Genomic DNA, 23,154 nt, shown 5'->3' with positions numbered 1-23,154 from the left:
TGGAAAGACACACACCTGTCTATATAAAACCTCACAGCTCACAGTGACGGAAGCCTCTCCTCAGTGCAAGACATATGAAAGCCGGCATAGAGCTTGCTCAAAAACACATTAAGGACTGCCAGACTATGAGAAATAAGATTCTGTGGTCTGATAGAACTTTTTGGTGATAATTCTAAGCGGTATGTGTGGAGAAAACCAGGCACTGCTCATCACCTGCCCAATACAATCCCAACAGTGAAACATGGTGGTGGCAGCATCATGCTATGGGGGTGTTTTTCAGCTGCAGGGACAGGACGACTGGTTGCAATTGAAGGAAACATGAATGCGGCCAAGTACAGAGATATCCTGGATGAAAACCTCTTCCAGAATGCTCTGGACCACAAACTTGGCCGAAGGTTCATCTTCCAACAAGACAATGACCCTATGCACACAGCTAAAATAACTAAGGAGTGGCTTCATGTCAGGAAAACACCAATTTGTCAGACCTTGCAGCTCTCTGGCGCCCCCTTATCCTGCTGGTCAAACACGGTATTGACCGAGGATAAGCACGGGTGCAGCTGCTCTAATTTATGTCGACAATTGCGGCACGTGATGTGACAGGACGTATATATACCACCAGTTCCTTCCAGGAACGTATATATACCTCCGACCAGCCACCCTCAAACCACAATATCACATAAATACTGGTATACTGCCACCACCGATCGCTTAAGAGGTGGATCGGGTACCCGTTAGGTAACATGAATTAGCGGGTGAGGAACGTGTTTGCTCGACATAGGACAAGAAGAACGAAGCTGGTAAATAATAATGATTTACTCCCGAAAGTGGGCAGTGTTTACAAAAGATATACAAGATATTATAAAAGAGACAATGTACATATATGCATAAAACAGTTATTAAAATAAAAGGGATAAGTAATAGCAAAACCTGTGCCACGTGGTGATGGTCTCAGATTCTGTGGGGGGGACAGCTCCCCGGAAATTAGATGTGATTCTTCCACGCAGCGAGGAGGGCATGCGTCTGACGTCCCGGAGAAGACTGACTTAAAATGGCCATTCTGATTTTTAGTAGAGGGGCCAAAACATTAGGAGACACCCATGGTGTTTACCTCACACGGGGGCTCGGCTTTGTGAACCCACCCAGCTGCAGAAGACCTAAAAATCCTTCATATTTCATATCTTGGTGTGGGGGGGTCCCACATCCAAGATGGAGACATCATGTTTGCCGTCACCACTATTCATGAAGATGGATATTAAATATGAAATCTCTATGATGCTCAGAAGCTCAGAACCCATTTCCCGGGCTTCCGGGGGTTTCCCAGTTATGCAAGATATACTATTATAATTGGAAAAAGGTGAGCATTCCAAAAATGTGGTCCCTGTGTTTGTGACCGTCATGTGCATTATTAAAATCGACATTAAACATTTGTACAGCTAAACAATAGGATCTTTGGAGGGAAAATCCCGTTTAGGCCAGAATGCTTGTTCTCTTGGGCTGAGATTTTTTATGGCGGTTAAAAAAATTCATGAGGTTTGGGGGAAGCTACAGTGAGTTCTATGTAAAACTCATACAAATGGACAGGGGGGTGGAGATTTAAGACCTCTCTCATTTTTAAAACTAGGACAATAATACATTTTGCCTGACACCTCCCCCTTTTAGACTGCGCTATGGAGGTAGGACCTTCTGGTACTCTTCCAAGCGTATCTCTGGAGGCTCCCCTCGCCGGGACAACCCATCGGCATTGCCATGCTCGCTGCCTTTGCGGTGTTGAACGGTAAAGTCGTACTGCTGGAGGGTGAGGCTCCAGCGTAACAACCTTCCGTTAGCACTGGACATGGTGTGCAACCAACTCAGGGGGTTGTGGTCAGTCACGACAGTGAAGGGGCACCCGTACAAGTAAGGCTGTAACCGGTTGAGGGCCCATACAATGGCCAGGCACTCCTTCTCTATGGTGGAATAGGCCACTTCCCTCGGCAGCAGTTTCCGACTTAGGTACAACACGGGGTGTTCTTGGTTCCCCGAGTCGACCTGGCTGAGTACAGCACCGAGGCCAAACTCACTGGCGTCGGTCTGTACGAAGAGGGGCCGTGTGCCGTCGACCGCCTTTAGCACAGGAGATCTGCTCAGGGCAGTCTTCAAAGCCTGAAAGGCCACCTCGCATTCATCTGTCCATTTGACTGAATGGGGTAGGCTCCTCCTGGTGAGGTCTGTCAAGGGCTTCGCAAGGCTACTATAGTCTTGTACAAAGCGTCTATAGTACCCTGCGGTGCCCAAGAAGGACTGCACCTGCTTCTTGGTCCTGGGAGTGGGCCAGGACACGATAGCGTCCACTTTCCCATGGTTCTGGCTTCAGAGTACCCCCACCTACCCGGTGCCCCAGGTAGTGGACCTCGTTCATGCCCATCTGGCACTTTCCTGGCTTAATGGTCAAGCCCGCCTGGTGAATGCACCCGAGCTCCTATTCAGATGCTCGAGGTGATCCTCCCAGGTGGGACTGAAGATGGCAATATCATCCAGGTACGCCACTGCGTACCTCTCCAGTCCCTGGAGCAGGTGGTTGACCATTCGCTGGAACGTTGCAGGGGCATTTTTCATGCCAAAAGGCATGACCGTGGATTCATACAATCCGAAGGGGGTGATAAAGGCGGACTTCTCCTGGGCCCCGGGGCTCAAGGGAATCTGCCAATATCCCTGACTCAGATCCATAATGGAGAGAAAGCTCGTGCTGGCTAACCGCTCCAGCAGCTCCTCAATGCGTGGCATGAGTTGTGCGTCAGAGGCTGTGATAGCGTTGAGCCCCCTGTAGTCCACACAGAACCAGGTGGTCCAGTCCTTCTTTGGCACCAGGACTACAGGTGAGGCCCACGTGCTTTTGGACCGCTTAATCACCCCCTACTTCAGCATCTCCTCGACCTCCTGGCGCATGACATGCTGCACCTCGTCGGAGATTCGATAGGCTGTCCGCCGGAGTGGGGCATGATTCCCGGTGTCCACTTCATGGACCGCCACCTCAGTCCTGCCAGGCATGTTGGTGAACACTGCTTGGAAGGGTTTCAGCACTGCTCGCATCTGAGACCTCTGGGGTGCGGATAGCAAGGCGCTTATCTCTACATCCTCTAGGGACCCGCTGGCCTTCGCTTGGGCCAGCATGTCCAAGAGGGGGTCCACCACCTTATCCGACTGGGAGGTGGGCTTCTCAGCGAGGCTCCTTAACATCCCTAGGCTAGCATCTGAGTGCAGAGCTGCCTGAGACTCCAAGCTGGAGGAAGCCAGAAGTGAGGTTAAGGCCACGTCCTCCCTGGGACCCTCTGGGACCGGCTGTGGGTCCATACCTGATTCTGTTATTCCTTTGTCCGAGGAGGGTCCAGAAGGCAGGGCGTTACTTGCGTTCTGGGCACTCTGACTGCGGGTAACAGCGGCTATATAGGCCGTGTCCCGGGGGAATAACACCGTCCCATCAGCCTGTGCGGCTATGAGTACTACTTCCCCATCCTCCTCCATTACCTCAGGCACAGTGCTACGTATGGGGCAGCTACCATCAGCCAGGTCACCATCTGTTGTGACACTGGTCGCGGGCACAGCACCACCTGCTTCATGGTCCATGTGCCTCTCCCCAATACCCTTAGCACTGACACTTGTTCCTGCTAGGGGATCCTCAGCAATATCACCCCGCAGTGTGACATGGCTGAGTTCTCCTGTACCTTCCAATACATCATCATCATCATCATCATCATTATCAGCAGGAAAAGCATTGACATTCACAGTATCAGCATTAACCTTACCAATCGTATCAGATTGGGGAGGGGGGTCAGGGACATAATAAGCCAACATCCTCCCCAAATCAGTTCCCAGCAAAACAATTGCAGGTAGATTTTCAGATACTCCCACTTCCTTCACCCCACTCCCCGCACCCCAATTAATAAAAACCGGGGCCATGGGCAAGGGGCATCGGACGCCCCCAATCCCGGTGACAGTCAGGGTCTTTCCCGGAATAAGCTCTTCAGCGGACACCAGTTCGGGTCGGATGAGGGTTCGTTCGGTCCCAGTGTCCTTGAGGCCTACAGTGACAGTGTCCCCCACCATGACAGACTGCAAGTTTTCACAGGCCCTCCCAACCGGCCCACCCACCAAAAGAACTGATGCATTAGGCCCTGGGGCCTTGGATGGGGGTTTCTTCCTCTGCTTCTCTGGGCAAGTGGCGCTGAGATGACCAGTCTGGTTGCAGAAATAGCACCTGCGGGCATCAGATGCAGGCTGAGCGTTGGTAAAGGGGACAAGGCCTCCGGAAGGTCGGCTGGCAGGGGCAGGGATGGTGGTTGATGGCTTACCCCCTTTCCAGCTGGCGACGACCGGCTTCCGCACTTCCGGTTGGCCTCGTAGGTGTCTGCGATCTGCGTTGCTTTATTGGCATCTGGTGGCTCCCGATCCATCACGAACTGCCGTACCTCAGTCGGACACAGATGCAGGAACTGGTCTTTCACCATCAGATCCTTTAGCTGCTCAAAGGTGGTCGCTGACAGTCCTTGGATCCACTGCTCAAAGTTGGTTCTGAGCCCATGCACCACATCGCATGTAACTGTCGTGCGGTCCACGGAGGTTCCGGAACTTTTTGCGGTACACCTCAGGAGTCAGTTGGAACCTCTGGATTAGGGCCTGCTTAATGGCATCATAGTTCCCATCGAGGCTCGGATGAAGAGCCACAAACACATCCAGAGCTTTGCCTCGCAGCCCTGCAGTTAAGTATCGGGCCCACTGGCCCTCAGGCAGCTGGTATTGTCTGCAAGTCTTTTCAAAACCCCTCAGAAAGGTGTCGAAGTCGCCATCCTTTTCCATCACAGGAAAATGCTCTGGACGGGGCTTAAACAGGGTCGCATTGTTGGTCTCACCGTTCCGTGAGGTGGATGCTGGGATCCCGAGTTGGGCCATCTGCAGTTCATGGGCCCTCTGGGCTTGGGCCTCTCGCTCGGCTCTCTCGGCCTCTCGCTGGGCTTGGGCCTCCGCTCGCCGCTCGGCAGCCTCCTGGTACTGCTGAATTACTTTCAGCCGTCCTTCATGATCCTCTGCAGGAAGTTGCTGTAGAGCCATCTGCAGATAGGGGTCCACGCTGCCCTGATTGCTGATGCGGCGTGCGTCTACAGGAGGGACCCTTGCATCAGTACTGTTCATATCTCGGCTGACCCCTGGCCCTGCTGAGGTCTGGAGAAGGGCTTGCTCGGTCTGCAGTTGCGCCAGTGCAGCAGCCATTTGTTCGCTGTTTTTGCCGAGGGGGTCAATGCCTTTGGTTATACATATTCCAATAAGAGTGTCCTTTTTCTGCTGGCTGTACCAGAGCTCCTCAACTACGACCATGATCACCAAAATAAAAATAGAAAAGAAAAAACGAAGAAGGGTAGGGGTAACTGCTACACATACAGTATTGTCTCAGATCTAATTAACACTGAGTTCGATCTTGAAAACTTTTGTGCAGGGTCCAGATAAGAACCGTGGAAGTTTTTAGTGAGAGGAATGATTGCTCAAACCAGATCACTAATGTCCTATGATCCCACCGCTGCCACCAATTGTCAGGAAAAACACCTTGCAGCCCTCTGGCGCCCCCTTATTCTGCTGGTCAAACATGGTATTGACCGAGGATAAGCACAGGCGCAGCTGCTCTAATTTATGTCGACTATTGTGGCACGTGATGTGACAGGACGTATATATACCACCAGTTCCTTCCAGGAACGTATATATACCTGCATCCAGTCACCCTCAACCACAATATCACATAAATACACCGTATGCTGCCACCACCGATCTCTTAACAGGTGGATCGGGTACCCGTTAGGTAACGTGAATTAGCGGGTGAGGAACGTGTTTGCTCGACATAGGACAAGAAGAACGAAGCTGGTAAATAATAATGATTTACTCCCGAAAGTGGGCAGTAGTTACAAAAGATATACAAGATATTATAAAAGAGACAATGTACATATATGCATAAAACAGTTATTAAAATAAAAGGGGTAAATGATCGCAAAACCTGCGCCACGAGGTGATGGTCTCAGATTCTGTGGGGGGGACGGCTCCCCGGAAATTAGATGTGATTCCTCCACGCAGCGAGGAGTGCATGCGTCTGACGTCCCAGGGTAAGAATGAAGTAAAATGTCCGTTCTGGTTTTCAGTAAGGGGCCAAAACACTAGGAGACACCCATGTTGTTTACCTCACATGGGTGCACAGTTTTGTGAACCCACCCAGCTGCATAAGACATAAAAATCCTTCAGATTTCATATCTTGGTATGGGGGGGTCTCACATCCAAGATGGAGACATCATGTTTGCCGTCACCAATATTCATGAATATGGATATCAAATATGATATTTCTATGACGCTCAGAAGCTCAGAACCCATTTCCTGGGTTTCCGGTGGTCTCCCGGTTATGTAAGATATACCGTCATAATCGGAAAAAGGTGAACATTCCAAAAATGTGGTCCCTGTGTTTGGGACAGTCATGCACATTATTAAAATCGACATTAAAAGTTTGTACAGTTAGACAATAGGATTTTGGAGGGGATTTCCAGTTTAGACCAGAATGCTTGTTCTTTCGGCTGAGGTTTTATGGCGGTCATAAACATTCCTGGTTTGGGGGAAGCAAGAGTAGATTTCTATGGATGTCCCTTCCAAAAGTGCAGGGGGTGGAGATTTAAGACATCTCTGGCTGTCCTTTTAACATTTTTAAAACTAGGACAAAAATACATTTTGTCTGACACATGTCAGTGAAAGTTCACACTAGAGGATATACGTGGCGGTGCTAGTTCACACTAGAGGATACAGATGTCAGTGCCAGTTCACACTAGAGCATATACATGGCGGTGCCAGTTCACACTAGAAGATATACATGTCAGTGCCAGTTCACACTAGAGGATATACATGGCTGTGCCAGTTCACACTAGAGGATATACATGGCTGTGCCAGTTCACACTAGAGGATATACATGGCTGTGCCAGTTCACACTAGAGGATATACATGTCAGTGCCAGTTCACACTAGAGGATATACATGTCGGTGCCAGTTCACACTAGAGGATATACATGGCGGTGCCAGTTCACACTAGAGGATATACATGTCAGTGCCAGTTCACACTAGAGGATATACATGTCGGTGCCAGTTCACACTAGAGGATATACATGGCGGTGCCAGTTCACACTAGAGGATATACATGTCAGTGCCAGTTCACACTAGAGGATATACATGTCGGTGCCAGTTCACACTAGAGGATATACATGGCGGTGCCAGTTCACACTAGAGGATATACATGGCGGTGCCAGTTCACACTAGAGGATATACATGTCAGTGCCAGTTCACACTAGAGGATATACATGGCGGTGCCAGTTCACACTAGAGGATATACATGTCGGTGCCAGTTCACACTAGAGGATATACATGTCGGTGCCAGTTCACACTAGAGGATATACATGTCGGTGCCAGTTCACACTAGAGGCTATACATGGCGGTACAAGTTCACACTAGAGGCTATACATGGCAGTGTCAGTTCACACTAGAGGATATACATGGCAGTGCTAGTTCACACTAGAGGATATACATGTCGGTGCCAGTTCACACTAGAGAATATACATGTCGGTGCCAGTTCACACTAGAGGATATACATGGCGGTGCCAGTTCACACTAGAGGATATACATGGCGGTGCCAGTTCACACTAGAGGATATACATGTCAGTGCCAGTTCACACTAGAGGATATACATGTCAGTGCCAGTTCACACTAGAGGATATACATGTCAGTGCCAGTTCATACTAGAGGATATACATGGCGGTGCCAGTTCACACTAGAGGATATACATGGCGGTGCCAGCTCACACTAGAGGATATACATGGCGGTGCCAGTTCACACTAGAGGATATACATGGCGGTGCCAGTTCACACTAGAGGAAATACATGGCGGTGCCAGCTCACACTAGAGGATATACATGTCAGTGCCAGTTCATACTAGAGGATATACATGGCGGTGCCAGTTCACACTAGAGGATATACATGGCGGTGCCAGTTCACACTAGAGGATATACATGGCGGTGTCAGTTCACACTAGAGGATATACATGTCGGTGCCAGTTCACACTAGAGGATATACATGGAGGTGCCAGTTCACACTAGAGGATATACATGGCGGTGCCAGCTCACACTAGAGGATATACATGGCGGTGTCAGTTCACACTAGAGGATATACATGTCAGTGCCAGTTCACACTAGAGGATATACATGGAGGTGCCAGTTCACACTAGAGGATATACATGGCGGTGCCAGCTCACACTAGTGGATATACATGGCGGTGCCAGTTCACACTAGAGGATATACATGTCAGTGCCAGTTCACACTAGAGGATATACATGTCAGTGCCAGTTCACACTAGAGGATATACATGTCAGTGCCAGTTCACACTAGAGGATATACATGTCAGTGCCAGTTCACACTAGAGGATATACATGTCAGTGCCAGTTCACACTAGAGGATATACATGGCGGTGCCAGTTCACACTAGAGGATATACATGTCAGTGCCAGTTCACACTAGAGGATATACATGGCGGTGCCAGTTCACACTAGAGGATATACATGTCAGTGCCAGTTCACACTAGAGGATATACATGGCGGTGGGACGCATTGAAAACGACACAAGTCAGCAGAAGGGTTAGAATGTGGGATAAACAGCACAATATACTATAGACAATGTCCAGATATGAGAAGGAGAAGAAAATCTCCAGGAGTGAGGAGCCCGGCTGTACAGACACAAGATGGAGGGGGAGAGGGAGGACAAGAGGGAGGAGCAGCACGTAAGGAGGAGACGACCGCCCCTCACTGAGCAACAAGGGGCTGACGTCATCACAGGTCCTTTACCTCCACTAGTAAGATGAGCTCCGCCCCTCCTTGTCACATGGTGCTGACGTCATTACAGGTCCTTCAACTCCACTGGTAAGATGAGCTCCGCCCCTCCTTGTCACATGGTGATGACGTCATCTTAGGTCCTTTATCTCCATCAGTGCAGCAGCTGCAGGTTATTGTCTCTGGTGTCAGCCGCTGATCTACAGAAGCCTCCAGGTCTCCATCTTCTAATATCATCCAACAGCTTCTGTCTCCTGAGCGACGACCGAGGATGGAGGCCGAGACGTCCCGAAGAATCATCCAGTGCGCCCTGGAGATCATCTCCCTGCTGAGCGGAGAGGTAAACCCTAATATATATCTATAATCTGCTGAGCGGAGAGGTAAACCCTAATATATATCTATAATCTGCTGAGCGGAGAGATAAACCCTAATATATATCTATAATCTGCTGAGTGGAGAGGTAAACCCTAATATATATCTATTATCTACTGAGCCGAGAGGTAAACCCCAATATATATCTATAATCTGCTGAGTGGAGAGGTAAACCCTAATATATATCTATAATCTGCTGAGCGGAGAGGTAAACCCCAATATATATCTATAATCTGCTGAGTGGAGAGGTAAACCCTAATATATATCTATTATCTACTGAGCCGAGAGGTAAACCCCAATATATATCTATAATCTGCTGAGCGGAGAGGTAAACCCTAATATATATCTATAATCTGCTGAGCGGAGAGGTAAACCCCAATATATATCTATAATCTGCTGAGTGGAGAGGTAAACCCTAATATATATCTATTATCTACTGAGCCGAGAGGTAAACCCTAATATATATCTATTATCTACTGAGCCGAGAGGTAAACCCTAATATATATCTATTATCTACTGAGCCGAGAGGTAAACCCTAATATATATCTATTATCTGCTGAGCGGAGAGCTAAACCCTAATATATATCTATAATCTGCTGAGCGGAGAGGTAAACCCCAATATATATCTATTATCTGCTGAGTGGAGAGATAAACCCTAATATATATCTATAATCTGCTGAGCGGAGAGGTAAACCCTAATATATATCTATAATCTGCTGAGTGGAGAGGTAAACCCTAATATATATCTATAATCTGCTGAGCGGAGAGGTAAACCCTAATATATATCTATAATCTGCTGAGCGGAGAGGTAAACCCCAATATATATCTATTATCTGCTGAGTGGAGAGATAAACCCTAATATATATCTATAATCTGCTGAGTGGAGAGGTAAACCCTAATATATATCTATAATCTGCTGAGCGGAGAGGTAAACCCCAATATATATCTATAATCTGCTGAGTGGAGAGGTAAACCCTAATATATATCTATTATCTACTGAGCCGAGAGGTAAACCCTAATATATATCTATTATCTACTGAGCCGAGAGGTAAACCCTAATATATATCTATAATCTGCTGAGCGGAGAGGTAAACCCTAATATATATCTATAATCTGCTGAGCGGAGAGGTAAACCCTAATATATATCTATAATCTGCTGAGCGGAGAGATAAACCCTAATATATATCTATAATCTGCTGAGCCGAGAGGTAAACCCCAATATATATCTATTATCTGCTGAGCGGAGAGGTAAACCCTAATATATATCTATTATCTGCTGAGTGGAGAGGTAAACCCTAATATATATCTATAATCTGCTGAGCGGAGAGATAAACCCTAATATATATCTATAATCTGCTGAGTGGAGAGGTAAACCCTAATATATATCTATAATCTGCTGAGCGGAGAGGTAAACCCCAATATATATCTATAATCTGCTGAGCGGAGAGGTAAACCCTAATATATATCTATTATCTGCTGAGTGGAGAGGTAAACCCTAATATATATCTATTATCTGCTGAGCGGAGAGATAAACCCTAATATATATCTATAATCTGCTGAGCGGAGAGGTAAACCCTAATATATATCTATAATCTGCTGAGCGGAGAGGTAAACCCTAATATATATCTATAATCTGCTGAGCGGAGAGGTAAACCCCAATATATATCTATAATCTGCTGAGCGGAGAGGTAAACCCTAATATATATCTATTATCTGCTGAGTGGAGAGGTAAACCCTAATATATATCTATAATCTGCTGAGCGGAGAGGTAAACCCTAATATATATCTATAATCTGCTGAGCGGAGAGGTAAACCCCAATATATATCTATAATCTGCTGAGCGGAGAGGTAAACCCTAATATATATCTATTATCTGCTGAGTGGAGAGGTAAACCCTAATATATATCTATAATCTGCTGAGCGGAGAGGTAAACCCCAATATATATCTATAATCTGCTGAGCGGAGAGGTAAACCCTAATATATATCTATTATCTGCTGAGCGGAGAGGTAAACCCTAATATATATCTATAATCTGCTAAGTGGAGAGGTAAACCCTAATATATATCTATTATCTGCTGAGCGGAGAGGTAAACCCTAATATATATCTATTATCTGCTGAGTGGAGAGGTAAACCCTAATATATATCTATCTCGTCCTGCTCTACTCACGCTCACCGCTCCAGGCGGTCTCGTCCTGTCCTGCTCTCTCTCACCACTCTGGGCGGCCTTACTCTGCTGTGTTTGTCCGCCACATCTGTGGTTCTGTTCCTGAGTCCCAGTGTGTACTGGGTCCTATCCCGCCTGTGTTCTTACCTGCTAGTGCCTCCCTGTCTGCACTCTAGCCGTGCTTGCCTGTACCCCCCTGCCAGCATACCCGCCTGCCTGCATACCAGTCGTGCCTGCCTATACCCACCAGTCTGTGTGCCAGCCTAACCTGTCTGTTCCTGTATTCCCCTGTGTGGGTCAACAGCCGTGTCCGGGGTCTGTCCTGGAGTAGCACCTGGTCCCTCTGCTCGGTTCCTCCTTGGTGCACTGGCGTCGTATGCCGTTGTGCGACCCTGGTCGGATCGGGTGAATACCTAGTTACGCCCCTCCAGGCATTCACTCTCCGGCACGGTCCAGTGGAATCACACGCACACGCCGCTCAGCCCATATATAATGGGAAAAATGGGATGTTAATCAGATTGACATGTTTCTTACATAAAATGTTTGCTATTTGTCATTTTATATATAATAATTTATATAATATATATATATATATATATATATGTATATATATATATATATATATATATATATAACTGAGAACAATGCAGGATGAAGCACTCCTCCTCTTCCTCTTTTTGTAACACCTCCCTCTCTCACTCTGGCAAAGGGCTATAAAAGAAGGGTCAAGTTAATTTTTTCCATACACCTGAAGAAGGCTGTAAACAGCCGAAACGTGTGTGTGTGTGTGTGTATATCGGTTTTATTGTTTTATATTAGTGTGATTAATAATTTTTTTTTTATTATTTTTTTTTTTTTACTTACGAGCAACCTGAAGCTCTTGCACCTTGATCTCACTTGGTGGCAAAGATAGCGTCATCACCTGGTTCTCCCTTTTGGCACAAAAAAAGAGAATGATATTCCTGATACATGAAAATATATAAAGCTTTATATATTTTATAATAGGGAGCATCGTTATACTAAAAGAACTAAAAGAGAGATTCCCTCTAGAGGAAGAAATATATCTAAATATTGGTCAGAAATACCAAAAGTAGATATCCAGGTGGCTAACTTGGCAAAAAGACAAGACAACATTTGAATATTTCTCGCAACTAAGGGACCCAATGGCTCGTATAATGGACAGTCTGCTAAAGAAATCCTGGGAGACTTCAGCAGCCCGACTGAACACAAATGTGGTATCTATGTGTATAGCAGGGACTATGTTCTTCCAGCTGCTTCTACCATCGGGACACTAAAGCATGGGAACCTCAAGGGTAGAGCTGCTCGAATCCCTACCTCTTACTCCGAAGGTTACAGGATTCTTAGCTGACTCCTCTGCAGAGTCGGTAAGAACAGCGGCAAGGTCTTCAGTCTTGTCAAATTCAAGGAGACGAGCACTATGGCTAAAATTGTGGAGCGGGCACATAGCCTCCAAGATTACACTCTGCTCTATTCCCTTTAGAGGAAAATATGTGTTTGGATAAGTTACTGGAAAAGGTGTCTGATAAAAAGAAAACACTGCCGGAACCTAAGGTCATCAGGAAGCGGCACAAAGTCCCCTCCATATAGGGGGAACAGGAAAAACTGGGTGCTGGAGCTATCCTAACAGATGTAGAGGCACAAACATCACGCTTTCCCAGAGTCAATGTCTGGAGCGACAATAACTCCAATTTAGTAGGGGATTGGATTTCAGGATTCTTTTCCCAATGGCAGATGATCACTTCAAATCGCTGGGCTCTAGAATCTGTCAGAGAAGGAATAAAAGTCTAATTCTTCTCCAAACCTCCACTGATTCTGAGAATAACTTCCCTGACTTCACTGCAGTTAAACGCCTTAGCATCAGGAATCCCAAAATTATTAGCTACAGGGTAATAATAAACTTAAAATACCTGAACGTACAGAAGATTCAAGATGGAATCATTAAAATCTACTATTCCCCTAATAAAGGAAATTTTTGCGATGGCGACTGTCAGGACGACACCGGCAGGATCACACAGTATCCCACCGCTGCCACCAATTTGTCAGGGATTCCACCCACACAGTCAGGACGACACCGGGGAGATCACACAATATCCCACTGTGCCGTCACGCTGTCCGTATTTCATCCGGAGTTGCGAGCACGAGATCCAGACTACTCTCTACGTTGGTATCGGTAAGCGACCAGTGAGCGTATGGCTCAACACCCTGGGTTCCACAGCCTGGAATCCTTGTTTAACGCCCTCCGTACGGTCACTGTCAGCTTCACGATAGCCCAGTTATTAATACTCTCTGCCACCACCGGCCGAGTTTAAAGTATAATACAGGCCTGGCCGGACGCCTGCTTTTTGGTAGCGTATATGGCTTCGGGGAAGGGAACGATTACAGAACAAAAGAAACCGAACTATTAAATTTTATATTTAGTCCAAAAGGGAGGCAGTGTTTAGGAAAAATATATACAAGGATGTTACAAGGGAGACATTAAAATACATAGGCAGTTACATAAAATAAACAAGAGGAAAGAGAAGATAACTTGCTTACACTATACGATCGCGGAGACGATTGAATATAGGTGGAGGAGGGGCTCTCCAGATTATGCTGTTATTGAACAGGACCCGTTGCTTATAGTTCTTATTCCCCCCTGGCAATGAGTGCTCCTGTCTTCTCCATGCAGTCTCTTATACCTAAGGGGAGATCTGGCCACACGCCCCTTGTGGTGACATCATGTGGGCCTGTCTCCAGCCTGTACATTTTTATTAAAAACGCTGACTTCTGCGATAACTCGTCGCTCGTTGATCGCAGAAGCTTGCAAAGTACGCCATTTTTTCCATTATGATTTTATCTTTATTTAGATATCACATGTCTGCTATTGTGGTTTTGCGCTGCAGCTCCCTGATTTTGGTAACAGCCCTGGAAAACTACCTATACATTCCTGGGCTGATTTGGTCACTACACATATGGGTCCCGTTACTGTTGGACCTATGGAACTCACAAGATTTCATATTTCAGATCTGAGTCAGTGCGTCTAGAAATTTTCCTTTGAGGCTTGGGAAGCCGCTTCAACAGTTACACGCAAATTAGTGCAAGCCTGCGTTTTAATTACCTCCTGCATCTTTCAGAGACAAGATGCTTGCTTCCTAACGAAGTTATAACACTCCTTGGCTGGCCTTGTTTGCATAAACTATTTCCCAGGCGTGTTTTAATTGGGGCTTTTGTGCTGAGCAGAAGGGGAATAAGGGAGGGAGGTGAACATCTATGTCAGGCAGATATAGACGAACATTTCCCTGATAGTTACATAGTTAGTAAAGCCGAATAAAGACTTGCGTCCATCAAGTTCGACCTGTTAGTTCTGTAATTGCTAAAGTTGATCCAGAGGAGGGCAAAAACCCCAAATGATTTAGCCAATCTTCACCTGAGGAAAAATTCCCTCCCGACTCTGAAACCAGCAGTCAGAATAAATCCCTGTATCAACCTACTATTTTATTTTATTTTTAAGTATATGCTGAAATCTGCCTGGTATCTAGAAAAGCATCCAGTCCCCGCTTGAACTGGTTTAGTGAATCCGACATTACCGTCTCCTCACTCAGTGAATTCCATATTCTCACTGCTCTTACCGTAAAGAACCCCTTCCTATGCTGGTGCTGAAACCTTTTCTCTTCCAGTCTTAGTGAGTGCCCTCTTGTTACCGTAATATCCCTCCTTTTGAACAAATCCCGGGCAAGGTCTCTATACTGTCCCCTAACATATTTGTACACATTTATTATGTCCCCCCTCAACCTTCTCTTTTCCAGGCTGAATAGTCCTAGTTTTGCCAACCTCTCTGGGTATTGCAGTCCCTCCATTCCCCTTATTAATTTTGTTGCCCTCCTTTGTACCTTTTCAAGCTCATTTATATCCTTTCTATATATTGGGGCCCATAACTGAGCACAGTATTCCAAGTGTGGTCTGACCAGTGCTTTGTACAGTGGAAGAACAATGTTCTCATCCTTTGCAGCTATACCTCTTCTGATACATCCCATTACCCTGTTTGCCCTTACAGCAGGTGATATTTAATATTTTATAATATTCCTGACATCTTCCCCTCTTTGAGGTGGCATAAGGGGTGATTTACAGATCGCCCCTTCAGCCCACCTCCTGGCCCACCCTTCCTGCTGATCCGACAAACCTCAGATCCACTTGCCCACGAATCTGAGGGTCCAGCTTTCTGAAAACCCTGACTGGTTTGGGATACATTTTCCCCACACCTCTGACAGGCTATGGGTACCTTCCTCCCATACTCCTGACAGACAGGGGGACACACTGTCCTGTCTCCTGGTTATGCGGCCTACCTTTTTACCTGCCATCTTTTTTACCATGGGAGCTGTGCTCTCTAAGGGGGAGCTATGACTGGCCATGTCCCAGTTCGTCGTGACACTGGTCTTTGGCACGGGACCACTTTACCTATGATCCCCGTGTTTCTCCACGTCCCTGCTCATCACCTCTGGAGCCGTGCTAGTCATGGGGCAGCTACCACCGACCATGTTACCCTCTGGCGTGACACTGGTCACCTGCACGAGACGGCCTGCTTCCTGGTGTCCGTACCTGTTCCCCTTGCCCATAGCACTTATGCTGGCTCGTGTTAAGGGATCCTCAGCAGCATCACCCCGCGGGGTGAGGTGGCTGAGTTCCCTTTTACCACAACACACACTTTTATTAGACATCACATTGACATTTTTGACAGCGGCATTACATGACTCATCCGAGATCAACCAACCGTCCCAGATCAGTTCCCAATAGCACATTAGTGGGGAGATTCTCCGACACCCCCACTTCCCTTAATCCCCTCCCCGCACCCCAGTCCAGGAAAACTCGGGCCATCGGTATGGGACGGCGAACTCCCCCCAAACCCGGTGACAGTCAGGGTCTTCCCAGGAATGAGCTCCTTTGGTAACACAAACTCAGGGCGGATCAGTGTGCGTTCTGCGCCAGTGTCCTTAAGGCCGACAGTGACTGTGTTTCCCACGGTAACGGGTTGTAAGTTCTCCCGGGCCCAGCCAACCGCCCCACCCACAAAAAGAATGGCTGCAGTAGGCCCTGGGGCCTCAGGTGTGGGGTTCATCTTCTGCCTCTCCGGGCAGGCAAGGCTGATGTGACCCGTTTGGTCACAAGTATAACACCTATGGGAGTCAAATGCAGTCCAGGTGCTGGAAGATGGGGCAGGCCCTGCTGAGGGCCGGCTGGCTGGAACACTGGGGGTGGTCGTCGGCTTACCCCCTTTCCAGCTGGCAGTGGCTGACTTGCGCACCTCTGGTGTGCGGTTGGCCTCATAGGTATGCGCAATCTGGGCTGCTTTGGCAGCTTCCTTCGGCTCCCGGTCAAGCACAAACTGCCTCACTTCCACTGGGCAAAGATAAAAAAAACTGGTCCTTCACCATCAGATCCTTCAGGTCCTCGAAGGTGGTGACTGACAGTCCTCGGACCCACTGCTCAAAGTTGGTTCTGAGCCCGTCTACAACATCACTGTAGGTGTCATGTGGTCCATGTTGGAGGGCTCTGAACTTTTTCCGGTAAACCTCCGGAGTCAGCTGGTACTTTTTTTTTATCAGGGCCTGCTTGACTGCCTCATAGTCTCCATCTTGTTCTCGAGGGAGGGAAGCAAACACCTCCAAGGCTTTTCCTCGGAGACCTGGAGTTAAGTACCTGGCCCACTGGTCCGTGGGCAGCTGATACTGCCTGCAGGCCTTTTCAAAGCCTCGCAGAAATGTGTCCAAGTCCCCATCCTTTTCCATCACAGGGAAGTGCTCAGGACGGGGTTTCAAGCAGTTGGCACTGTTGGACTCACGGGTCTGCATGGAGGATGACTCCTTCTGAATCAGGGCTAGCTCCAGCTGGTGTTGTCGGTCAGCTTGGGTCTGGCGCTCCTCCCGGTCAGCTTGGGCATGGCGCTCAGCAGCCTCTCGGTCAGCTTGGGCATGGCGCTCCTCTCGGTCAGCTTGTCGCTCAGCAGCCTCTCGGTCGGCTTGGGCCCGTTGCTCTGCTCGCTCCTGGAATTTCAGGATCCGCTGCAGTCGTCCATCACGATCATCTGCGGCGAGCTGCTCCAAGGCCATCTGCAGGTGGGGGTCCACACTACCCTGGTTGCGGGTATGGCTGGCAATCACAGGTGGGACCCTTGCAGCAGCGCCATCCGGGCCTTGGCTGGCCGCCCCATCATCAGGGCTCTGCTGTCGGGCAGGCTCTGCATCACCTTGCAACAGTTCAGCAATCATTTGGGCCTTGTTTTTGCCTGTGGGGTCAATCTGAATCAGCTCACAGAGGGCGGTGATAGTGGTCTTCACCTGCTGGTGATACCAGGGCTCTCCACTTGTAGCCATTATTGCCAAATAAAAGATAGGATAGAAAAACAAGAGAAGGGGAGGGGATGCAACTGCTACACGTACAGTAATGTCCCAGATAAAAAATTAAAACACGGAGTCTGATTTCTTAAAATTCTGCACAGAATTCTCGCAAGAACCGTGCAAGTTTTCAGTGACGGGAATGATTGCTCAATCCAGCCACTGATGTTTTGTAGTATCCCACCGCTGCCACCAACTTGTCAGGAACGGCACCAGCAGGATCACACAGTATCCCACCGCTGCCACCAATTTGTCAGGAACGGCACCGGCAGGATCACACAGTATCCCACCGCTGCCACCAATTTGTCAGGAACGGCACCAGCAGGATCACACCGTATCCCACCGCTGCCACCAATTTGTCAGGAACGGCATCGGCAGGATCACACAGTATCCCACCGCTGCCACCAATTTGTCAGGGATTCCACCCACACACAGAGGGATGACACCAGGGAGATCACACAATATCTCACCGTGCCGTCACGGTGTCCGTATTTCGTCCGCAGTCGCGAGCACACGATCCAGACTACTCTCTACGTAGGTATCGGTAAGCGACCAGTGAGCTTATGGTGCAACACCCTGGGTTCCACAGCCTGGAATCCTTGTTTAACGCCCTCCGTACGGTCACTGTCAGCTTCACGATAGCCCAATTATTAATACTCTCTGCCACCACCGGCCGAGTTTAAAATATAATACAGGCCTGGCCAGACTCCTGCGTTTTGGTAGCGTATATGGCTTCGGGGAAGGGAACGATTACAAAACAAAAGAAACCGAACTATTAAATTTTATATTTAATCCAAAAGTGAATCAGTGTTTAGGAAAGATATATATATATATATATATATACAAGGATGTTACAAGGGAGACATTAAAATACATAGGCAGTTACATAAAATAAACAAGAGGAAAGAGAAGATAACTTGCTTACACTATACGATCGCAGAGACTATTGAATATAGGTGGAGGAGGGGCTCTCCAGATTATGCTGTTATTGAACAGGACCTGTTGCTTATAATTCTTATTCCCCCCCCTGGCAATGAGTGCTCCTGTCTTCTCCATAGATTCTCTTATACCTAAGGGGAGATCTGGCCACACGCCCCTTGTGGTGACATCATGTGGGCCTGTCTCCAGCCTGTACATTTTTATTAAAAACGCTGACTTCTGCTATAACTCATCGCTCGTTGATCGCAGAAGCTTGCAAACGACGCCATTTTTTTCCATTATGATTTTATCTTTATTTAGATATCACACATCACATATCTGCAGTCTGCTATTCTGGTGTTTTTGCGCTGCAGCTCCCTAATTTTGGTTACAGCCCTGGAAAACTACCTATACATTCCTGGGCTGATTTGGTCACTACACATATGGGTCCCATTACTGTCGGACCTATGGAACTCAGAAGATTTCATATTTCATATCGGAGTCAGTGCGTCTAGAAGTTTTCCTTTGAGGCTTGGGAAGCAGCTTCAACAGTTACACGCAAATTAGTGCAAGCCTGCGTTTTAATTACCTCCTGCGTCTTTCAGAGACAAGATGCTTGCTTCCTAACGAAGTTATAACACTCCTTGGCTGGCCTTGTTTGCATAAACTATTTCCCAGGCGTGTGTTAATTGGAGCTTTTGTGCTGAGCAGAAGGGGAATAAGGGAGGCAGGTGAACATCTATGTCAGGCAGATATGGATGAACATTTCCCTGATAATATTTTATAATATTCCTGACATCTTCCCCTCTTTGAGGTGGCATAAGGGGTGATTTACAGATCGCCCTTATGGACTATGGACCTACAGGACACCTATTATCACATTCACCTGGCCCATCGCAAATACCTGAGCTTTGCAGTTTCCCAAGGACAAAAAAAACGTAATATATGCTTATCTATGTGTTCACCAAACTGAGAACCTAGAAAAAGACACATAGAAGTGTAGTAAAATATATCAAATTTTGTTCATCATATTAAAATGGTAAACAGTATGAGGTAAGGGAAATTAAAGGAAAGAAGTTGCCAACATTAGGTGGCACCATGGGCTCTGGGATGTAACATTCATAAGAAAAGCTCATGTCGGATCCATCTGTTTATAACAAAATACACTTATGTACCAAATGCTTATCTGCTACAGGACAGTGGTAGCAAGAAATAATTAAAACAGAGGCACCAAATAATGGTGACTGATGAGTGGTATGCTGAAGTAGTCATCCAGACCCTCCAATGGGATGAAACCTAGCCAAAGCCAGCGTAGAAAGAGATATGTCCACCAGGCGAAAGAACTAGGAAAAGAATATAATTTGAGAAGTTAAAACCAAAGAGATGGGAGGGTCCGGATGACTACTTCAGCATACCACACATCTGTCACCATCATTTGGTGCCACTGGTTCATGTTCATTATGTATATAGCATTTATGTATCACGCTTGGCCTTATTCTTATTGTTTAATATTATTTTTATTATTGCGCCATTTATTCTGTGGCGCTTTACAGGGGATAAAATGGGTATACATAGCAAAATTAATTACAATAATCTTGATCAAAACGTGACTGGTACAGGAGGAGCGAGGACCCTGACTGCGAGGGCTCACCGTCTACAAGGGATTGGTGAGTATACAGTAGGTGAGGGAAGAGCTGGTCGTGCAGCGGTATAGTGGAGTGGTGGTTACTGCAGGTTGTGGCTTGTCGGAAGAGGTGTGTCTTCAGGTTCCTTTTGAAGGTTTCCACGGTAGGCGAGAGTCTGATGTGTTGGGGTAGAGTTCCACAGTGGGGGGGGATGCACGAGAGAAATCTTGTATGTGATTGTGGGAAGAGGAGATAAGAGGGGAGTAGAGAAGGAGATCTTGTGAGGATTGGAGGTTGCGTGCAGGTAAGTACCGGCAGACTAGGTCACAAATGAATGGAGGAGACAGGTTGTGAATAGCTTTGTATGCCATGGTTAGGGTTTTGAACTGGAGTCTCTGGGCAATGGGGAGCCAGTGAAGGGATTGACAGAGAGGAGAGGCCGGGGAATAGCGGGGGGACAGGTGAATTAGTCGGGCAGGAGAGTTTAGGATAGATTGGAGGGGTGCGAGAGTGTTGGAAGGGAGGCCACAGAGCAGGAGGTTGCAGTAGTCAAGGAGAGAGATGATGAGCTCATGATCTAGTGTTTTTGTAGATTCATGGTTGAGGAATGTGCGGATCCGGGAGATATTTTTGAGTTCTAGTCGGCAAGAAGTGGAAAGGGCTTGGATATGTGGTTTGAATGAGAGATTAGAGTCCAGGGTTACCCCAAGGCAGGGAGCTTGAGGGACTGGGAAGAGTGGGCAGCCATTAACTTTGATGGATGAGGTGATTGAGGGAGGTGGGGGAAAGATGATGAATTCAGTTTTATCCATGTTAAGTTTTAGAAATGTAGCAGAGAAGCAGGATGAAATAGCGGACAGACCTTGTGCGATTCTGGATAGTAGAGAGGAGATATTAGGTCCAGAGAGGTAGATCTGTGTGTCATCAAGCATAGAGATGATACTGAAAGCCGTGAGACTCTGAGCTGTCCCAGGCTGAAGGTGTAGGTGGAGAAGAGCAGAGGTCCTAGGACTGAACCTTGAGGGATTCCAACAGATAGGGGGTGAGATGAGGAGGTGGTGTGTGAGTGGGAAACAGTATATTCAGTGTCTGTTAGGTATGAGGAGATCCAAGATAGGGCCAAGTCTGTGATGCCGAGAGATGAGAGAGCCTGTATAAAGAGGGAATGGTCCTGTAATAATTATAATGGATACCACAGGAGTCTTTTTGCGTGCAACAAAGATACAACAGAACACAACTTCTAGGTGTCAAAGTGTATATTATAAACACACTGTGTTTCAAACAAGTGCAGACGAAAACTCAAGGTCCATAAACACTGGGGAAAATGCAATTAGCAGAGCAGTTTGTAAAGCACAGTTCACACTAGAGCATGCTAGAAAACAAGGAAGTCCTTATCAAGTCCATACAATATATATATTAGATAATCCAGGGAGGCCTGGGTAGGAAGTCCCTGATAGTGCAGCACAGTTCCGTGCTCTGCAACTATATAATGCAGGTAAGTCAGAGCAGAAACCAGCTTACTTGTTAGCAGAATGCAGGTGAAGACTGAGGCTCAGAGGTAGCAGCAGGAGCAGCCAGGAGAAGGAGGAATACTGGTAACAACTGAATGCAGCAGAGTCTCTGAGAGCAGGTTACAGAAGATCCACACAAGTCTGCAGGGCAGAGCAGGAAACTAGGAAACCACCAGGAACAGGTCACAGGCAGAATACTTTAGCACTGATTAGAGGCTGGGGTGGAGTTATAAAGCAGGAAGACAAGGGGCACACAAGACAAAAGACACCATCTTGAAAGAGGGCAAAAATGGGCAAAATGTAATTTAAAATATTCGCAGTCCTGACATCACTCCCTCCTTAGAAGCGGCCTCAGGACGATCCTGGACCCGGTTTCTCAGGGAATCTCTGATGGAAACGAGAAATCTTCTGTTGGGCATTGATGTTTTCCACAGGTTCCCAAGAGTCTTCTTCAGGGGGATACCCCTGCCATTTTATCAGATATTTGAGCCGATTCCTGCGAAACCTAGAATCAATAATCTCTTCCACAACAAATTGTTCCTGCCCATCAATCACCACAGGCTGCGGAGGTGGCACAACACGTCCCTGGATGGTATTAGGAGATACAGACATTATAAAGAAACATGGAAAACTGGGTGTACCTTCATAGTCCTAGGCAACTTCAGATGGCAGGCCACAGAGCTCACAATACCGTTGATCTTGAAAGGGCCGATGAATTTCTGTCCCAAGTTGCTGTGAAGGAACGTTCAACTTCAGATTTTTAGTGGATAACCACACGGAATCTCCTACCTTGAACATGGGTGCCGGTTTACAGAATCTATCAGCCGATTTCTTGTACCGTTCCTGAGCTGAGGTCAAAGATTCCTTCAGAACCTCCAGATTTTGCCTCATCGCAGTCAGCCTCTCCTCTACAGCTGGAACCGGAGCATTAATCGGAGATCTAGGTAAGATACTCGGATGGTAACCCAGATTAGCAAAGAAAGGTGTGAACTTAGTGGAGGCACTCTGAGAATTCAGCTAATGGAAGTAACTCCAACCAATCATCCTGAAGATGGCTGACATAGCTTCGTAAATATTGCTCCAAGGTCTGGTTGGTATGCTCTGTTTGACCGTTCGTCTGGGGGTAATAAGCGGAAGAAAGACAGACATTAATATTGAGTGCAGAGCAAAACTCCTTCCAGAATCTTGAGGTAAACTGCACTCCACGGTCAGAGATGATTTCATCTGGGACCCCATGCTGCCGAAAAAACATTCTGTATAACCAAGTTCACTGTATCCTTAGCTGAGGGAAGACCAGGGCAAAGAAG

General features: G+C 47.2%; 1 pseudogene; it reads left to right on the top strand.

The window, feature by feature from the left end:
- Positions 1-8,961: 8,961 nt before the first annotated feature.
- The window catches only part of LOC141257883 (uncharacterized), a 71,106-nt pseudogene continuing 56,913 nt past the window's right edge, over positions 8,962-23,154 (top strand).

This window comes from Phyllobates terribilis, unplaced genomic scaffold (assembly GCF_046119375.1).
Source record: "Phyllobates terribilis strain yellow unplaced genomic scaffold, ASM4611937v1 Scaffold_3__8_contigs__length_932513732, whole genome shotgun sequence".
Lineage (NCBI taxonomy): Eukaryota > Metazoa > Chordata > Amphibia > Anura > Dendrobatidae > Phyllobates > Phyllobates terribilis.
The sequence above is the reverse complement of the archived record's forward strand: the minus strand, read 5'-3'. Positions and strand labels throughout refer to the sequence as shown.